Source organism: Ahaetulla prasina, chromosome 1 (assembly GCF_028640845.1).
Source record: "Ahaetulla prasina isolate Xishuangbanna chromosome 1, ASM2864084v1, whole genome shotgun sequence".
Lineage (NCBI taxonomy): Eukaryota > Metazoa > Chordata > Lepidosauria > Squamata > Colubridae > Ahaetulla > Ahaetulla prasina.
Genome location: NC_080539.1, coordinates 326584247 through 326605879, shown reverse-complemented (window position 1 = coordinate 326605879; position 21633 = coordinate 326584247). Strand labels below are relative to the sequence as shown.

Sequence of the window (21633 nt, the reverse complement as noted above, 5' to 3'; positions counted from 1 at the left end):
ACTTTCTATTTCTATGGAAAAGATGCCACTGGTAAGCATAAGCCAAGCCACAATGAAATAATGTTGGTGTGCACTGGCAAGATGAGTGTATATTTTATCTACATGGACAGCATGTCAGCCAGGCTGGTCATTATGTTGGCTTATATCCAGAAAGGATATCTGCTTTAATTCCCTATCTCAAAACACACAATGGACATAGAAATACTGAGAAGAGGGAATAGACAAGAATGTGTCTGAAGCCAGAATCTACAGATGGTGACTTTATTTTTTGGCTTGCTCCATAGAAACAGACTGTCAGGCAGATCATCCTTGGGCTTCATCAAACACTAACAGTGGCGACATGATGGCTATTGAAAATTTCTTTTTCTAGTTGGGATTCCATGAAACTGCCATTTTATTTAGCTGTTTTAGTCTATACAATTCTTCTGCCCTTCTCCCAATGTTTTCCACATCCTGGAAAGGGAGATTGGAAAATATTATCCTTAGTGGCAAGAGCTGCATTATTAACCTTTTCTGTGCTGTGATCATGGGAAAATGATTGCATTGATTCTTATCCTTAATCTCAGTCAAAAAAAATGAATAACTGTTTATCAAAACTGGTGGTTCTCCACTTGTCTTGTGTGAGAATCAACAGCCATCTTCAGATGCATTTCTTGTACCCCCTGGTAGCTCAGTTAGTTCCATCTTATTGCAAGAAACAAACCAACTAATGTACAGCATGGGTGTTGTTATAGCTGAATATATTGGATACAAAAAAAAAAAAACCCACCAGAAAAAAATCCAGACAGTGCACCATCGTGATGCAAGCATTATCTTTCATTTCATGAGGATTGAGCAAAATATAGTCTATCAGGAGGTCAGTGACAAATCTTTATTGAAATACACAGCAAGTCATAACACAGGAGGACCAGTGACTCTTGGTCCAATTGGTCAGGAATTTAACAGAGAATAAGAATAAATACAGCTTGATTATTTAAAGGGTATTAGCATGCAGTTATGACTACATAGTTTCACACATTAGTGGGTTGGAGATATTGTAATTAAAGCATAAACAGAATGAAAGATTTCCATAAATTAAAGTTAATACAACACCCTCCTCCTATTATCTTAGGAAGATTGGCTCCATTCAACATTTGAGACAATAAATATATTTCCACACCTATGGAGACAGGTGATTTTTGTATTGTTACTAGATAATGTCTCGGTGAGGGAGGAAATATATTTTGAATAAAGTTTGAACCAATCAATCCAAAACTGAAGAAAATGGAAAAGAGGAGGCGCATAAATATTTTGCATAAATATGGAAGAAGGAAGAGGAAATAAATATTTTGCATGATAAATGTTAGAAATCTGTGACTTTATTTCCTTAATGCAGTGAGCATAGAGTTATTGTATTATGTTTTAGTACATTAATTGTTATTATGTATTACCAATTAACTGATAACCATAGACCTGTGGTCATAGTGACCTCAACAGTTTTCCAAAATGTTTGGACCACCCACCCCTATTTTTAGAAATGGACCATTCTGGTTGTGAATAACTTTTGTTTTCCCGCCAATAAGCTTGTAAATAGCATCGCACTTACGTAAGTTATTTGGTGTTTTCTGTAGTGGCGTTTGAATTTGAACTGAGGTCATTTTGACCAAAGAACTTTGTTAACGTATATATTTTTTATAATGTCAGGGCATGTTTTCTGTAAAAAAGAGTGTGATTTGGTGATCCAAACTTCGAAAGTCTTCTGACATGGTATGAAGAAGCAGAGAGTAATCTGAGTGAAGTGGAATCAGATTACAACGAAAATTTTGTAATGGACGATGATGAATCCACAGCCACCACCGATTCTGGTATCAGCGATGATGAAGCTCCTGGTGAAATTGATGTTCAGGTTCAATCAATGTTGTGCAATAATTTATATGGCAAGAACAAATTCAAATGGTCTTCTGCACCTTTTGAAAGCAATAGATCCAGAACTACTAGTTACAATATTGTAGTGCAATTATCTGGCCAATAGCTAGAGTGGTCATTATGACCTCATGTCTGTAATAGCATAGCCGAAATAGTACGTCTGTGGTTAAGGGTTAATTAGAAATGGTTTTAAATATAAAAGTATATTGAAACTAAACATGAGAATATTAAATTGATATCCTTCTTGAAAAAGCACTGGGAGAAAGAAGTGCCCTTCCTGCAAAAATAGCCTCAAAATGAAACTTTCTTTCAGTTGTTTTCTTTCCATCCAGGCCATCTGTGGCTTGACTGTGGCAGTGAAATCATTGTCTTTTTGTAAGCTGAACTTTGTCATTCTGTCAGCCTGGGAGTGTGACCATTTGAAGGGCAAGACCAGGTCACTGCACCTGGAACATATTTGTATAAACAGACTTTTCCTGCTGTCTGTCCATGCTTTGTGTCCTTGATTCCACCTATAATCTCTTTGAAATCAAGGGCAGCAATTCTGGAGGCAAAATAATCTGAAAGGAGAACGTGTTAATGGCTTTTTTTCCTGTACACTAACCTGGAAGTATTAACCTCTTCATCAATATATTGCAGTCCTCTCTGTGCATTCATCAATATATTGTATCCTCCTCTGTGAATTCAAGAATAGATGTCATTTTGGTTCAAAAAAAGGAAAAAAAGGAGAGAAAAGAAAGGAAAAATAACTATTAATTATCCATGTAAACATTTTCTCATACATGCTATTTAACTATTTCTATCTATCTATCTATCTATCTATCTATCTATCTATCTATCTATCTATCTATCTATCTATCTAGCTAGCTAGCTAGCTATCTAGCTATCTAGCTATCTAGCTATCTAGCTATCTAGCTATCTAGTATCTTCACAGATCACCCATCTCCCTCACAGAATGACTCTGGGCAGTGTACAAATAGAAATAATAGCCTGTTTCCCTGAAAACAAGACCCAACTGAAAAATAAGCCCTAGCATGATTTTTCAGGATGCTCATAATATAAGCCCTATTCCCAAAATAAGCCCCAGTTAAGATTGCCAGCCAGATGATGGATTTAGTACCGTATTTCCCCAAAAATAAGACCTAACTAGAAAATAAGCCCTAATGTGTTTTTTGGGGCAAAATTTAATATCGGATCCGGTCTTATTTTCGGGGAAACATGGTAACATAAAAGCTTTATATAACATGTATTCTAATAGTATCCAGAAGTCATTTCTCATTTCGCTGTTCCTATTTATGCACTAATTTATACAGAATCTTTTACTTAAGCCTTCAACACTGATTTTAAGAAATATAAAAATACTTCCTCCTCAGGGTGACCATGGAATGCTAGGACAGTGAATACCATGCTTTCATTTCTCTTTGTTGTGTGCAATGCTTCTTTCCTTGAGTACTTCCATCTTGGCTGGATTCATCTTAGGAAAACATAGCTGGTACATTATACAGGTCCCCTGCCTAGACAGCAAAGTGTAAATGTTGATCATTCATTGAATTGTTCTTTAGCCTTGGGATTTTCCTTAGTGGTTGCCCATTCAAAAACATCTCCGATTTATTCTGCTGTGCACATATCCTTGAGCATAATCAAGAACCAGTGTGATATGTTCATAGGTGCTTAGTTTCCAAGGGTTGTAGAACTGGATACTACAAATAAATTCCAGACAAAATAGGCACAGAGTTCAGTCTGAAACCAATATTTAAATAATATTATGGAGTCATGGGAAGGAGGACATTAAAAGAAATATGAAATAATTTTCTTTAGTTTTATATCCCTCAGATATATAAAAGCAACACCCTGCAGAGTCACTGTTGGTGTTTAATTGAAAGCTTGCAAGCAAATCATTACAATGCTATTATTCCATCAAGTCAAGAAAAAATACAGTGGGTAAAATCAAGTTGTAAGCAAAGTTGTCATACCCTAGTTTGACAGTCACTTCCTAGATAGTCTTTTGTGCAGACCTCATCCCTTATCTATTTAATCATCACAGCAACCACAGCATGCCAAACTTAACCAACTGAGCCTGATGATTAGGAAGCAGTTCAGCCATGAAGTAAACATTTGCTATTTACAAGATAACTAGAAATTTTGCTGGAAGGAATGTCTTTTAGGTTTATTAAAAATAAAGTAATGGTAGCAAAGGGGGAAATACTATTTTTTCTATTGAAGTTTTTGTTATGGCTGTTGTTGCTTCCATCATAATAACAATAAATCTGGAAGAAGATCACTATGAATACCTGGGAATCCTTCAAGATGACATCATCAAACATGTTGAAGTCAAGAAGGTTAAAAGTGAATACATCATAAAAGTGAAAAATATTCTAAAGTCCAAACTCAGTGGAAGAAATGCCAACAAGGCAATTAACACTGGGACAATTTTGAATAGGGGAAAAAAATCTATCATGTCATCTCATTGTGCGATCTTCTTGTGGCAGCCAACTTGGTGGACCACTGTTTCTTCAGCTTCTTTGCAGAGGCATTTTTTGCTGTCTCTTGTTATCTTTCTGGAGATAACAGAATTAGACCTCTGTCACTTTCTTCAACTTTCCTGCTCTTAGCCATTATCAAGTCTTGTTCTTATCTGATTTGCTGATAGTTTTTTTGGTGTTTTTTTCCCTGCCAACAAAAATGTGTATAGTCAAAGCTTTGGTTTTCCCAGTTGCAATATATGGCTGTGAAAGTTGGACCATAAGAAATGCTGAGAGCCAAAGAATTGAGCACCTTTGAATTATGGTGCTGGAGAAGACTCCTGCGAGTCCCTTGGACTGCAAGGTGATCAAGGACTGCAAGGTCAGTCCTAGAGGAGATCAACCCTGACTGCTCTTTAGAAGGCCAGATCCTGAAGATAAAACTCAAATATTTTGGCCACATAATGAGAAGGAAAGACTCACTGGAGAAGAGCCTAATGCTGGGAAAGACTGAGGGCAAAAGAAGAAGGAGATGACAGGCTGGATGGAGTCACTGAAGCAGTAGGTGTGAGTTTAAATGGAATGCAGAAGATAGTAGAGGACAGGAAAGCCTGGAGGAATATTGTCCATGGGGTCGCAATGGGTCGGACATGACTTCACAACAAATAACATCAACGAAATGTAATACTTTGCCTTGCCATGTTTCTTTTTCATTTGGTCTTTCTTTTAGGCCAGTATGGTCTCTCCTGTCCTTGGTAAACCTTTCTGTATACCAGCTTCAGTGCGTCTTCTTTATTGTCCTGCAGATATTCTTCCAATATTCTTTTTTCTTCTTCAATTGTATTTGCAACATTCTACACCCACCTATTTTCATTGGTAAGTAAAGACTATCAACATTGCTGTATGGATAAAGGATATGGTTCATTGTCATTATTTTTCTAATCTTCGTATTAAGGGCTTTTAATTCTGCTTAAGTCCAGTTCACTATTCCAGCTGAGTATCTAATGACTTTTTCTTAGATTCTGTATAAAGCAGGTAAGGGTAAAATCCAATATTCATATCCAATCAGAAATATTCCAGGTATGCTGGCTCCCAGGGAATAGTCTTACTTCACTATACAGCTAAAAAAATAAAATAAAACCAAAAACATGCATCATACAAAGTATGTCTTCACTGAATATCGAATATTCTAATCTAATGTGAGTGGTATGTAAGGAAAATTTCTATTAAGAAAGAATAAGTGGGTTCATTTGATATTATAAATGGTATAACACCTCAGAAGATCACTGTTCTCTTGGAACCCCCAGGCCTGTTGATGCAGCCAAGTTTTGAAGGATTTCCAGAAGATGAGTACTATAAAATCCTGTAAAAACTACCATTTTCTTTGCTATCTATGTTGGGTTAGCTTTTTCTATCCATAGAGAGCATCTTCACATAAAGAGAAAATTCTCTATTGGAGAGCATTACTATTTACATGTACAGAATTGGGGGAATGTAGGAACATTTTTTTCTCTTTAAAAAAGGAGTTAGCTCCATTTCTAGTGACAAGGCCTTATCACAAATTTCCTTAGAAACCAAATTTTCTTGACATATTACTGACATTAGGAAGAAAATATTTTATTCACTGAATATATTACATGTTACAGTTAGGCACTATGAGCAGTTAAATAAGTAAGACATCAAACTCCCATATCATTTTCTGAATATTTTCAGTTCAAAGAAAACAATTACCATTAAGAAAATTAGGGGCAAAGATAAACTTTATGAGGAATTAGTTGTTACTTTTCATATGGAACAATCCAACAACTGTGAGTGTATTTTATTACCTGAACATATAATACTAAAATTCCTAATCAATATAAATGTTAAAGACAATAAAAATTAAAGTCCATTTCTACCTCTTATCAAGGGAAACAATGGAACAAAATATTTCAGCTCTTGTTTTGAAATCAGTGTGATATAGGATACCATTGCCCTTTGATAATTGTACTTTGCAAAAAAATATTTAATGCAATTTTTGAACATGTACATATAATATGCATTTATTACATGGAAAAGTATATCATGCATTCTGCTGGAATCATATTTTTTGCATAATCTCAAAAACAAGGTGAAATAGATGAAAAATATATCTGTACCTTTAATTGAGAGAGGAAAGGAGATTACTTTTTGCTAAAATAAATAAGATAATTCATGCCTGATAGATACTGAAGCTGAAGGTCAGATAACACCACCAAATAAGAAGAGACAAATCATTAGAAAAGACCCTGATGTTGGGAAAGACTGAAGGCAAAAAGAAAAGGGGATGGCAGAGGATAAAATGGTTAGATAGTGTCATTGATCCAATTAACATGAATTTGGGCAAACTCTGGGAGAAAATGGAAATGGGAGACTGGCATGCTATGGTCCATGGAGTCGCAAAAAGTAGAACATGATTTACCAACTAACAATAACAACAGTTCTGCTGGAATCTATTTAGTTCCTTCTCTTACTTAGTACTTGCTGTATTAGCTCAGTCCTAGCTTCTATCCATTGGGAAGAAATATAATGGTGCCACCCACCAGATTAGACAGCTGATTAGCTGCTTCTTTTCAAGCAAGATGCCAGGCAAACTTCTCAATAAGTCTCAGTTTGAATTCTTAGCACTTCATAATCACTGTTATACTAAATATGGCCCTCACAGTATTTAAGGATACCCTGCTATACTAAGTAGCAAGAATGTAAGCCAAATTTCCCTTTTTCTCTGCAGTCTCAATCCTCATCCACTGTTAGTAGCAAACATACAATTAAGTACAAAAATACATTCCAAGTCCAAGTCATGAACACATTCAAGCTATCAAGACTGAAATAAATACATCAATTGGTCTTTTTAATGTATTTCTCCCCTTCTGTTCCTCAGATTGATCAAGCTGTGACAGAGATCCAAGGACGATGCAATCCCTCTGAGATAGCCATTTGCTGGTATCAAAGCAGGAACACAAGGGTCTTGTTCATGATGGGAAGCAAGGCAAGGTATGTTTTTGTAACCTTTTGCACAGGAGGCTTTTTCTGTTGTTGTCATTCCATTCTTGTACACAGACAGCCGCTGTGTATCTTGGCAGAATCAAGTCTGTTTCTGAGGGAAGAGAACTATTTCTGTCCTTTTAATAAGTCATTCCAAGTTTCCTGTGATGTTATAAATAAGTGGGGCAAGCAGCCAGCTTTATTTTGTTTAATGTGATATGACAGAGGAAGAAAGCAGTCAAAAACCCTATCAATCTCTACATGCTGTAATATCTGGTGCTAGACTCTGAGATTGCTTGCTCCCTTTCACAAGATAAAGTTTATCATAAGCTCTGCCTATCAGCACAGCTGATATGAGACCTTGCCTTCACAGGTTTGTTTATTCAGGAGTCCTGTTCATAGTCAGGCCCAGCATGTTCTGTGTATGAAGTCATCCTGTGCTAAATTTGCTTCTGGAAGCTGGCAACTCCTCAGACAAATGTGAACAAATGAACTTGTCCTTCAGGAGAAAAGGAAGAAAAGTACCCATGAAAGAAAGCTGAATAGCTCCACCAGTTTGCCATGTGTCAACAAAGGAATCATATTTGGGCAGGAGAGAAAAAAGACATTCTTTCAAAGCAGTAGTTCTCTAGAATAAAGGAATCATTTAAAAGAATTGATAAAATACAGAGGAAAAAAATGTGCATTTTTAGAAGAAGCGAATTATCCAATGCTATATTCCTCAATACCCTGGTTTCCAACATAGTGCACATAAATGTTTATGTTCAGCAGCAAAACCATTGGTATTTATCAGCTTCCCTTTCCAACTATGGTATTATTTCGGATTCCTTGATGTTGTTGCTGTTATTAGTTTGCTGTTCCATCAACAATACTGTATCTCAAGACTAATAATGATATTCCTGGCCTCTATTAATTTATCTAATCCCATTTAAAATAAGTTACAACCCTCACTACCTCTTGTGCAGCAGTGAAATCTGAACTGGTTTACTACCTGTTTGCTGGCTACGCAGTGCACACCATGCACCAAATGCGAGGTGCGTGTGCATAGTGCATGTCAAAAGGAGGCATGAAGTGAGTAGAACAGAGCGCGGAAGGGGGACAATCTGTGGTGCGTGATCTTTTTTTTTTAAAGTTAAAAAAATAGTTTTTTTACAACTTATTTGGCTGAATAGGTTGTTAAAAAATGCTTTTAAAAGTAAAAAAAGGCTCTGATGATTGTGCGGCTCAGCTGGGATCGCCAGAGCCTTTTTTACCTTTTAAAAGCATGTTTTAAAAGAAGTGGCAAGCGGGGAAGCTGGCAACTGGGCGATTGGGTGGGCATGGGGGGCGGGCAGGGATTTTTGCTACCGGTTCTCTGAATCACTTGCTGCCATCACTACTGGATCGGTCAATCCAGTCCGAACCAGGAGCATTTCACCCCTGCTCTTGTGGCAATGAATTCCACAGTTAATTAACTTTATGCAATAGTATTTAATATGAAAAATTCCTGACCCTAAAGACATTTTTGTGGTCTTTTGTTTCTACTTCTTATTATGACACAAATAACATATACATAAGATAACTCCTGGAAAGAAAGAAATGGGGAATGCTTAATTATCTAGTGATGTTGTCTGGTTGTTAATCAACTCCCAAAGGTTTATAATTGTTTTTTAGGTTTTTCTTCTTGACTTATGACCACAATTGGAACAAGAATCTTGGGTGTTGAAGCAAGAGATCATTAAGGAGGATTCCCACATGATTGCTCCATGTGATTGCCCCACCCAGTGCTCCAGGTTGTGACCATTAAGTGATCACATGTGTCTTTTAGCAGGCTATGTGTCTTGGTGGTACAGTGGTTAGAATGCAGTATTGCAGGCTAATTCTGACGACTGCCAGCAGTTTGATTCTGACCAGCTCAAGGTTGACTCAGCCTTACATCCTTCCAAGATTGGTAAAATGATGACTCATTTTTTTTGGGGGGGGCACAATATGTAATCTTCCTAGAGAGGTCTGTAAAGTACTATGAAGAGGTATATAAGTGCTACTGCTATTGCTAAGTCTCATGTAAGGAATATAGTGTTCCTGGGGAGTGGAAGAGGTCTTGGGAGGCTTCTCAGAAGCTGAAAATCATCCCTGCCAAAATCCAAGGAAGACTTTCAGCCCCTCAGTGGAGAGTGGCCTCAATGGCCTACACTAGGCCTTGATGACCTCCCCCACCTGCCTGAGGCACCCTGTAGTTTTTACCATTTTGATTCTCAGCTCATTTTAAATTTCCATTCCTCTCATCTCTGAGGAAATCCTGATAGAGTTGAATGCTAAAAGATTTCAGTTGCCCTTCATGCATGGAAGGGTACTCCTTTGGTGGGGTACAGGAAAGAAACTGAAATCTTCAGGAATTCAACTCCCTTTCTGCCCTCTGCTGAAGGAGTTCAGCTCACTGCACCAGATAGCTATTTCAGGCAAGTCTCAGAGAAAAGAAGGAGTCCTCTTGGCAAATGGCAACAGCTTACAACCTTACTTGCCAGCTACCCATTGATTTTGTGGGGAAACCAGCAGAGATGTTTGCAATATGATTGCAACATGATTGTGAGGTACTTGGCAGCTTTTGTAAGTACAAACCCTGATTGTGATCATATGACTACTGTGTAATGACTACAGTGTGACATGGTCAGAAGTGGCTTATGAGCCATAAAGCATCATTTCTGAGACTTTCATAATTCTGGATTATGTAAACCAACGTCATAAGTTTAGGACTACCTATATACATTTTCCTGCTTGTTTGGTATTAACAAGAAATCTTGTTTGGTATTAATTAGTTACAGGTACCCAGGAAAATGTCACGTTTTAATCTCATTAATTATTCAGAGTCCCTAGAGCAATTATTATGAATACTTTGCCACTTTCCTGAATTTTACTGTTGCTTTGTCTCATAACATTTTGAAATAAGTAGTTTTTTTTCTTATTTTGGAATCGTAATATTTTGCCTATTCCATAAGCTGATAACAAATGTCCAAGGCATCATACTGAATAAACAGGATGAAATGTAAACAGAAGCTCTTACTGGCAATTGTTTCCCTTGTCTTGTTCAGGAATATGGCATTGGTGAAAGGTTATCTCAGGTTTTGTTAATGTTTCATTCTGTTTATTACTGTTTTCTATTCCTATCCATTCATATTGTTTCTCTTCCAGCATGTTCCTAGATTCCCTTTATCCAACTCAAAAATGTCTTCTCTATCCTCATTCATCCACCAAAATAGCTTCTGCTAAATCAGGGCTTTTGCCATAACCAGCATCCCTATGTACCATTTGTACATCTAAGGATGCAAGGATGTAAGCATATAAAGTATTGCTCCAAATTCATAGCATTTGAGTTCACTACCAGAGTTTATTCTCAGGAGTTCTGGACATCTGGACGAGCATTATCATTTTTCTTTCTGGCCAGAGGGATGCCCCAAAGGTATGTTCAGAACAAGATATTTTTCTTTGAAATGTATCTGGATATATCTGCAGATCAAAGTCATTTGTAAAACACTATCCAGATGTATCTCTATTGGAATGTCATTGTTACTGTGTTAAAGTTTATCAGAAACATACTTAGAAAATTAGCTGGCTTGATGAGTCATAACACATAATAATTTCCCTTTAAAGCTACAACTAAAACTTCCATTTATTTCATTACTTTTCTCTGGTGTTATTTCCAAGGTGAAAATATAATCAAGATTGGAAGGAATGAACTTCCCATCTGATTCTGCAATATGATTATTCGGGCATTCTTTTCAACAAAGCTGTTCTTTGATTTTAGAATGTTTAGCTTTAGTATTCTGGTGAGAATGAAATTAAGAAGAGCTTAGATTAATTATGGAGTGTTTGCATTTGATATTCCCAAGGGAAACACATTTGCTAAGAAAGCTCTGAACTGATTAATTATCAAACCTAGAAATATTAGCAATTAAACATTTATCCCAAATCATGACATAAATGGGGGAATCAGAAATCATATTTTATCTATTATGACAACCAAAAATAAAGAGCATAAACAAGAAGGGTTCATTGTTCACACAAAAAGCCAACCTAATCCAAGAGTTTGCTTTCCATAATAACGAAAATCAAAGCTATTGCCAAGAATGTCTGTATCCCATCTAAAACTTTACATCGTTCACAGTCTTCATCTATATTAACCATTATCTCACCTCATTATTCCTCACTTTCCATTCCTTTCTCTTCTTGCAACAAATCCAGGTCTGTGTTTGTGGAAGGAGAAAAAGAGAGAAAAAGAGAGAACGAAGAAGAGCGGGGAGAAAGAGAAAGAGAGAGAGAACACACACACACACACACACACACACACACACACACACACGCCCTGTTTTCCCCAAAATAAGACATCCCCTGATAATAAGCCCAATTGGGCTTTTGAGTGCATGGCAATAGGGCCAAGCACTTATTTCAGGGTTCAAAAAAAAATATAAGACAGGGTCTTATTTTTGGGAAAACACAGGGGGTGTGTGTATATATAATTTATATTTGCTGATAAAGAAATAAAGGGAGACTAGTATAGATCTATTTTGAGCTATTTCGTTCTTATCAGCTAGCCATACACTTACTCAGATTCAAACTTGGGCTGCCTGCATATTAGGCAGTTGTATTAACCTCTGAGCCACAAGTTCTCCTCCCTTTATCAGCTTGGGAAGAGATTAAGTGTTTTTCTGTCGAAGCACCTGGTCTGTCCCAATATGGGAGACAGCATACTGCTTCCCTTTTGCCTTTCAGCTCTAATCCAGGAGCCCTCAAGCAGTTACATTCACAACAAACCAGGCTCAAGCTGATAAAGGGAGGAGAACTTGTGGCTCAGAGGTTAATACAACTGCCTAATATGCAGGCAGCCCAAGTTTGAATCCAAGTAAGGGTATGGCTAGCTGATGAGAGTTTAATAGATCTATACTAGTCTCCCTTTATTTTTTTATAGGTATGTAGGTCTTGGCGTATTCGGGTCTTTTCCCATGTAAGGTTGAGAATATCTTGGTGATGTTTCAACGAGGTCTCACTCGTCATCTACAGGCAGGTGCTTACAGCTTTGTGCTTGTGCGAGCAAAGCATAGTCTGAGCTGCCATCTCTCTGTAAATACTATATATATATCACACAGACAGATATATATATATCACAGACAGACACACAGACAGACAGATAGATAGATAGATAAATAGATAACAAAGAGAGACATTTCTGCCATTTGGACAGATCATTGCACTGAATTTGAAAAGCATCTTTGGTGCCCTTCTTAACCTGAGATTTAGATGGGAGAATCAAGCTGGATTCCAATTCCATACAAGACACTAGTTTCAATAAATGTAAGTGGGTATGTGAAAATCAGCAATGTAGAATAGCAAAAGGTTTTTATTTTAAGCCAAAAGTACAATATGTTTAATGATAATAGCTTCTATGTATTCTATTAGCAAACCATTCACAAACAACTCTTCATTGTACCAAGGAGGTGAAACTCCTATTGCACTCAAAAAACCCACATCCACTGATTTGTTATATGTGAAGCAACATCAGTAAATTCTTTACCCACAATCAGCAATATTAGAAAATGCATTAATCCTGGGACATGAATCCGTGATGTGACTCTTGGAAGAATTCAGAAGAACTAAAATAATTTCTGGTGTTTGTTGTAAGTTAAGCATTTACTTCTTGGCCTCCTGAACACAGTGTATAATATGTTTTTAATTTAGCAACCCTCCGCATCATTTCTGCATTTTATTCCCCTAGGAAAAGTTTTGAGTGTACGAATTTTTATATTTTAAGCATTAGTAGTTTTAAGAAATGTGTGGAAATCATGGTCCAAAGCAATAGTAAATTTCATCTGATAGCCATCAGATCTTATTGACTCTATGTAACAACCTGAAATGAAGCATGTGATCGGAAGGCATTATGATAGGCACACAAAGCAATCATGCACTTAATTGTTTTCCTGGGTCATTAATCAGGGCATTAACTTTTCTTAGCAATTTGACATATTTAATTACTTACTTTCATAGCTGATTTAAAGAAAAATTATTTACATATTGTTAAATTTGGAAGCTACCAAATTCCCAGATGACTCTGGGAAACTTTCCTCTCACTTTTGACACTGCTGTACCAAGTTATTATCATCTACAAATATTCATATTACCATCTAATTCTTGTGGCTATGGAAGATATGTCAATCACAAAATAATATAATTGTCTTATTCATTTGGAAAATGTATAAATGGTCCACTTGCTTCTGGTCCCTTGGGCAGAGTGGCATGCAAAGGAGAAGTTATAGTAATGATTCTTATCAATGACCCATACACAGTCTTTTGGGCGCAGAACAGCTGGTCTTGGTAAATCTAGTTTTAATCCTAATTAATTAATATAATCTGGTGCACAATTGTTGTGAAACTAGTAAGTGAGCTTAATGGTACTAAAGTTAGTGTACATGCAATCAGGAAACTGCCTGAGGGGTCCAAAGCATCACATTTTACTGCAAAAAAGGAAAGTTGTCAAAAAAAATAATAGAGGTAGTAAAAAAGAAAGAGAAAGGAAAAGTTGAAGACCAAATTTCTTCACAATGTCTGGAAGTTACAATTACAATAATCAATGTTCATTTGAATGAATTCCACAATGTAAGAAAGGCTACATCAAAGCCAGAAGAAGGCCACTATGACTTTCTAGTGGTGACCAGGAAACTGTAAAAGTTAAGATATATATATATATATATATATATATATATATATATATATATATATATATATATATATAAATATATATATATATATATATATATATATTTGTTTTCTGAGGTTTTCACGGGTGTTTGTATGTAGGTCTTTGGTTGTTCGGGTTTTCTCCCGTGTAAAATTGGAAGTGTCTTGGCGACGTTTCAACGAAGTCTCATTTGTCATCTTCAGGCTTCAGCTTCGTGCTTCTGGGAGCAATGTGTGATTGCAGCTGTTTCTTCCTTTTAACTGCTAGTGGGGGTTTGAACTGATTCGGTGGGAACTTGGCTGTGCTCTGATTGGATGGGGGTTTTTTTGTGCTCTGATTGGATGGGGGTGTGTCCTGTTTGGGTGGGGGCTTGGTTGTGCTCAGTTTAGTCTGTGTTGCAGGGGGATTTGAGCTGGTGAGCTGCATAGCTGTTGTTTGGCTTTGTGGTCGTGCTACGTCTTCATAGTGGGTGTCAGTCTGCTGCATGTATGGATTGGAGGGGTTTGAAATGGCTAATGTTGCAGCTGCGGTCTGGCTTCTGGTCCTTGGTCATGCTTCATGATCAGTGTGGGTTTGGGTCTGCTTTCTGGGTGGATGTGCGGTGGTGACATCCTGTGTGGACCTCGTGAGTGTGGGTCTGGTGTCATTCCTCATGTTAGGGACTCGTTTGTCAATAAGGGCGGGTTTCCAAATGGCTGGTAGGCGGGAGGTATCATCTCGTTTGTTCATGCTGTGTGGGCGTTTTTCTATATATATGTTTACAATAGGAGAAGGCTGTCCCAAAAAAGAAAACAAAAGGCAACATAATTTCTGATATAAAAAATGAAGGAAGGGAGGACCTTGAACGTATAGATGATAATTGAAAATGGAGGGTTATTTGGCTTTTTAAAACTGATACAAAACTAAGTACAACTCTAACTTATATTAACTTCAAAATGCAAGGAAATAAGTCAGATCTATCTTTTTTACAAGTGTTTACAATTGCTTATATTAATGTATGGAATTATCCCAACTTTTAAGATTTAGCTGAGAGAGAGTAAATTTTGTAAAGTGGTATATTTTGTTAGAGCCAGAGGTTATTTGCCTATGCTCAATCATTCACTCAGGGAAGTCTCAGACAGATCAGTAAATCAATCTATTACTGGATAATGATAATTCCAGATGATCAAGTTAAAATGGACTTTTGAAGTAAAAAAAAAATCAACTTCTTCCAAAGTCACCAGATTGAATCCTCAGTTTGCATCCATCCTCACTTACTTTCTATGCAGCACTATTAGTTTTCTGACCTGCACAAGATCCACAACAATTTGCATAACAACAAACAGGCCTTGTCTATTCCTCATTTAAAGTATTGTTATTAATAAACATTCTAGAATTTCAGGGTGATACTCTGCATTCTAAATCCTAAAATATGGGTGCATGGTGGGACAATTTCCCATATCCCAGCCATCATAACCAAAGTTTTTCTCACTTTCTGTTGTCAGGATGTGAGATGGGTCTTTATTTCCTTTATTTGTTCCTCTGTTTTTTTATCCTTTCTTTTCTTGAAGGTCAAAAGAATCTGACAACTTTTTTTTTTTGCTCAAAAACAAAACAAAGTCAGTTCTCTCCTTATTTGGATAGGAATACCAAAATGGATATTGGACATCCTGAAGGAAGACAACTTCATAATATTCTGGATAGTTGCCATAGATGCCAGGTGGTTGTGTCCATCTTGTCATCAAGAGTTAAATTCAAATTTAGGACTCGCTGTCAGCTGATAAAAGGGAAAAAATATTGTGTGTTGTTCATTTATATATTGGGAGGATATTTTTTTTTTTAATCCTCCAGTTCAGACTCTAATTTTTTCAATGGGAAAATTTCATCCTAAGATCTTTCTATCTGAAATCCGTTGTGCTCTGAATCCAAATTCCATAGGCTTATTATCCCAGAATGCTGAACACAACTTTGGGGATTTAATTTCATTGTGAATTTTTGTAAGCTTTCATCTTTAGTGTTCCTGAGTGGATAGAATAGAATGGGAAACTTTGTTTACAAACTCATGGGGTTTCTTTATTATAAAATGCTTTTTGTTACTTTATAGTATGCCATGTGGCCTTCAGGCATGAATGCCTATGAATGACATTTATTATTGTTGTTGCCGTTATGATTACCCAATATATTGTGTCATCCCTTGGGTCATAAGTAATTGCACAATCTTAATGGAAAGGAAATCTATCTTCTACACTGTAGTTTCTAGGATGGAATAAAAATACACGGACCTTTGAATTTTTAATAACAAAAATGTTTTTTGTTTTACTTGCACAGCCTCCCTCTCAGGAACAAACATCACAATTCTTCTCAAAACTGACAGCACAACGAGGAGCTAGTCAGATCTAATCACAATTCCCCATTTATGAGTCTTACTTCTAAAGAAGGGTGTAAACGATTACAGAATAAATTTATAGTTTATTAAACATTTTTGTTTTATTAGTTATTAAACATTTTAATTAAGAATCAGATTAATATAGCAACCTATCTCACTCAAGGAGACTCTGGGCACCATACAATAAATAAGCAAAGATATAAAAATGGCACATATAAATATAAAAAACACACACCATAGATCCATTAATATATTCAAGTTCTTCTCAAACATGCTCTTCTTGAGTCAGAACTTTCCTATTCTGTCAGGTTTCTTTTGTTTTCTTACCTAGATGTATGACTTTACATTTCTCCCTGTTAAATTTCATTCTCTAAGTTTCTGCCCACTGTTGCATTTTTTTTTAATAAATAACAGAACAATTGCAGATGTGTGAACTTGTGTACATTAATAAAATATTTACCAAAGAGAAAATGGATGGAGAAAAATATAGAAATGTTGATAGCAGGTTTAAAGATATATATGGTCACTTCTTGTACTGAAGGAAAACTTGTTGAAAGAAGTAAAAAAAAAAGGCAGGCTTTTTTAATTGGGTATTTCCTTCTATTTAATTACATGAAAGTGAGAATTAGAAATTTCAGGAGAATGTAATAGGAATGAAATATTTAAAAATATGTCTGATAAAAAAACAGATACAGTTAAGATTGAATAAGTGATCAATGAATGAATGTGGGCTGGATACAAAAAGAAGAGGCTTGTGTGGGGGGGAAAAAAGCACAGGCTGAGATGGCTTATTTATATTGTGAGAATGAATGAGGATTGAATTGCAAAGCAAATATTTGAAGGAAGGCTGAAAGGCCTGAAGAGCAGGGGAAGAGTTAGAATTTTGAATAAAATTATGGGATCCTTGGAAAGAGAAAAATAATAATTTTATAGAATTACATAAACCTGAAGGCAGCAATAACTGTTTGCAAAGAGAGAAGATGTAGTGAATAATACACCAATACTGTTAGTAAACTAGATTTAGCTGTATATTTCCTTTACTTGTTTCTTACCTTGTGTGTTTTTTTCCCCTTCCTTTTTTTTTCTTGTCATATTAATGCACTCTGGTCAATGTTGCTTACTTAAAAGCAGGGTTGAAATGCTATCGGTTTGGACCTATTTGGCTGAACCAGTAGTAAAAAAAATGCTACTGGTTCAAACAAACTGGTATTTCTGACAATCAGCTGTGCCACACAATTTATATTCGCTATAAAGCAGGAAATCCTGCTTTCTAGTGAATCTAAATCGTGCTGCATAGCTGTTCCCCCACTAGCTGTTCTATTTACCTTCTTAAGCCTCCTTTTACAGCACTGTGCAGTAGCTCCTGCAATGTGCAAGCATGCAACGAACCGGTAAAAACCTTGGAGGATTTCACCACTGTTCAAAAGGCAATATGAAGGTTAGGTATGTGTATATGCAAAACAGATTGAAATGAAGCATGGGATGGAAAGGCATTATGATAGGCACACCAACCAATCATGCACTTAGTTGTTTTCCTGGGTCATGGCACTAACTTTTTTTTTTAGCAATTTGATGGGATTTGATGACTTACTTTCATAGCTGATTTAAAAAACAATTATTTACATATTGTTAAATTTGGAAGCTACCAAATTCTCAGATGACTTTGGAAAACTTTCCTCTCACTTTGGACACTGCTATACCAAGTTATTATCATCTACAAATATTCATATTACCATCTAATTCTTGTGGCTATGGAAGATATGTCAATCACAAAATAATATAATTGTCTTATTCATTTGGAAAATGTATAAGTGGTCCACTTGCTTCTGGTCACTTGGGCAGAGTGGCATGCAAAGGAGAAGTTATAGTAATGATTCTTATCAATGACCCATACACAGGCTTTTGGGCCCAGACCACCTCCGTCCGAGTCGAGTACGGCCTCACAAAAAGACCCTGCCCATCACGATCGTCGAAGGAACTCTGCCCAGTCTGTTGGGACTAGACTGGTTTCGTGCCCTGGGCATGGGAGTGACTGGCATCTACAGAAGTGACTGCAATTTGAAAGACATTCTCTTTAACGAGTTCAAGATGTCTTCAAGGACTGCCTGGGCAAGTACAAGGGGACCCCTATTTCCTTCAACTTAGACCCCAGGTAGCCCCCATTAGGCTTAAGGCGAGGAGAGTCCTTTGCCCTAAAACCAAAATTGATAAGGAGCTGGACAAGCTCATAAATCAGGGGTTTTGGTGCCAGTCGATCACGCAAAGTGGAGACGCCAATCGTCACCCCATCAAATCGGACGGGTCAATTAGAATTTGCGCTGACTACAAGGCGGCGCAACAAAGCCTTACAGAAAAGCGTACCCGGTTCCGTGGTGCAACATTTATTGCACTCCTTGGGGCAAGGGCAAGTCTTTGCAAAGTTAGACTTGGCCCAAGCCTACCAACAACTGCCAGTGAGCGCCCGCTGGCGAAGCCCAAGCGATTGTGACGCACAGGGGGCATTCAAGTGCACCGATTGCAATTTGGGGTTAGTGTGGCACCAGGGCTGTTCCAAAACCTGATGGAACGACTACTGCAAGGGCTCCCAGGGGTAGTTCCCTACTTCGGTGGTGTCCTAATTTCAGGGGAAAACATGGAGGCGTTGCGGGAGCGGGTAAGAAAGGTCTTGAGCATTTTCCGGACAGCGGATTAAAAGTCAAGACAAATAAATGTCAGATAGAAATTCGAATCGGTCGATTTCTTGGGCTACGGATAGACAAGAAAGGAATTCACCCTACTGAGAGCAAAGTTAAGGCAATTAGGAAGGCTCCAGCGCCCAAAAACAAAGCAGAGCTGCAGGCATTCCTGGGATTGGTTAATTTTACGCGGTCTTTTAAAGAACAAAGCAACCGTTGCGGAACCGCTGCATAGGCTCTTAGGGAAAAATACTGTTTGGTCTTGGGGAAAGTCAGAAGATAGGGCTTTTGAAGCAGTAAAGAACCTGCTCTCAAGTGATAGCCTGCTCATCCAATATCACGACTCACTACCCCTAGTGCTGGTTTGATGCGTCCCCTTATGGGGTGGGGCTGTACTCAGCCATAGACTTCCAAACGGCACAGAAGCCCCTATAGCGTTCTACTCTAGAACGATGTCCTCCCAGAGAGGAACTACAGCCAATTAGACAAAGAAGCATTAGCCATTGTATCAGGGGTCAAAAATTCCATGAGTATGTCTTTGGGCGGAATTTTGAAATCGTGACTGACCACAGACCGTTACTAGGGATTACTGGCTGGCGACCGCCAACGCCTGTGGCACTTTCGCCACGCTTGACTCGATGGACTATATTTTTAGCCGCTACTCATACAAGCTGCAGCATCGACCGGGAAAGAAGTGGGGCATGCAGACGCATTGAGCCGATGCCCACTGCCAGGGGCGATCAAGACCCCACCCGGGACACCCATCCTCCTTATTGACTCGTTGGACTCTGGCCCAGTCACATCAAAGGAAGTGGCTCGGCATCATACCGACATTGTGTTAAGGACTGTACCGGTTGGGTACAGAGAGGGTGCGCTGCGCCGGGCTAACGGTTCAAAGAATTTTGTTAAGAAACGTGATGAGCTCTCGGCTCAAGGGGGGTGCCTGTTATGGGGTGATCGTGTAATAATTCCTGTTAAGTTAAGGGGCAAGGTATTGGACCTCCTCCACGAGGGTCACCCAGGCATCGTAAGGATGAAGGGTTAGCTAGAAGCTATGTATGGTGGCCACTCATGGACGAGATTGCTGAGAGGGTAGGGAAATGCCAAGCTTGCCAAGAGTCCAGACCGCTACCCCCAACAGCCCCAGTCAGAGAATGGGAAAAGCCCCAAGGGCCTGGTCAAGAATCCACATTGACTTTGCTGGCCCTTTCACGGCCAAACGTTCCTAGTGGTGGTGGACGATTTTCCAAATGGTTAGAGATCATACTTATGAAGTCCACCACAGCCGAAGCAGTAATCGCAACCTGCGCGCCACCTATTCGCAACTCACGGGTTGCCGGACACTCTGGTGTCCGACAATGGGCCCCAATTCACGGCAGCCCAGTTTGAAGAGTACCTGGCAGAGGAAGGCATCCGACATGCCCTCTCTGCACCTTTCCACCCTGCGCCGAATGGCCTTGCAGAGCGCTCCGTCCGGAGCGCTAAGGAGGCATTGTCCAGGCTCAAGCCAGGTGACTGGCAAACAAAATAGACTTTTTCCTAGCTGCCCAGCACAGAACCCCAAGCACAGCCACGAAAAGCCCAGCCAATTGCTAATGGGACGGAAACTCCGTGCCCACTTGATCGCTTGAACCCCATTACACACCAGAGGGTTACAAGGGGAGCTAGAAAAACAAGGAAATGAGCATAGGCGACGTGTGGGCCCGAACTATGGGGACGGCCCTAGTTGGTCAGGACAAATAATAAAAGTAACAGGGCCAAAATCGTACGTGGTAGAGCTACCAGACAACCGAGTGTGGAGGCGCCACATAGATCAGTTAAGGAAACGAATAACTGACCAAACCAAACCAAATGAGACAGGTAATGACCAATACCACTTTGAATCCACAGCTGACAATGACCCGGGAGGCGCAAGACTTAGCTGAGGTCCCAGAGTTCCAGCGACGCCATCAGGTTCCCGAGGGAAACAGCAGGAAAATTCAAATTAATCCAAGGCCGGATGGCCAAGAAAAGAGTCGGCCAATAATCCGGAGCCCGATGGCCCAGAGAAAGAGCTGGGAGGAGAAAACAGCCCCTCCGACCAGCTCAAAACACCACCCAGAACTGAACCGCGCAGGTCAGAAAGAACTAGGAGACGCCCAGGTTATTTGCGTGACTACGTCGAAAAATAACATGTAAATAAATATGTAAATAGAGACAAAGTGTTTTCTGGGAGGGGAGGAGTGTTATGTATTAACAGTTGTACCTTTAAATATTTGAGCGGGAAATCAGCACGTTGCTGATTGGACGAAGCCTCCAGCAGAACTGTATAAAAGGAGAGGTTTTTCCCCCAGCCTGCTGCTGGGTTCACCCTATATTAAAGAGCTGTTGTCACTACCCTGGTCTCCAGCCTCGTTACTTCCCGAACTTAACACTTTCTATCTGAAATCCGTTGTGCTCTGAATCCAAATTCCATAGGCTTATTATCCCAGAATGCTGAACACAACTTTGGGGATTTAATTTCATTGTGAATTTTTG

At 38.5% G+C, this 21633-nt stretch overlaps 1 long non-coding RNA gene across 1 annotated transcript; it reads right to left on the bottom strand.

Annotated features, from left to right (window-relative positions):
- Window positions 1-977: 977 nt before the first annotated feature.
- On the bottom strand, window positions 978-7344 carry LOC131190679 (uncharacterized). The gene is made up of 3 exons (XR_009153299.1): window positions 7223-7344; window positions 2510-2581; window positions 978-1865 (listed from the first exon to the last, which is right to left on the bottom strand). It is a non-coding gene; the product is annotated as an uncharacterized LOC131190679 (long non-coding RNA).
- Window positions 7345-21633: the final 14289 nt, after the last annotated feature.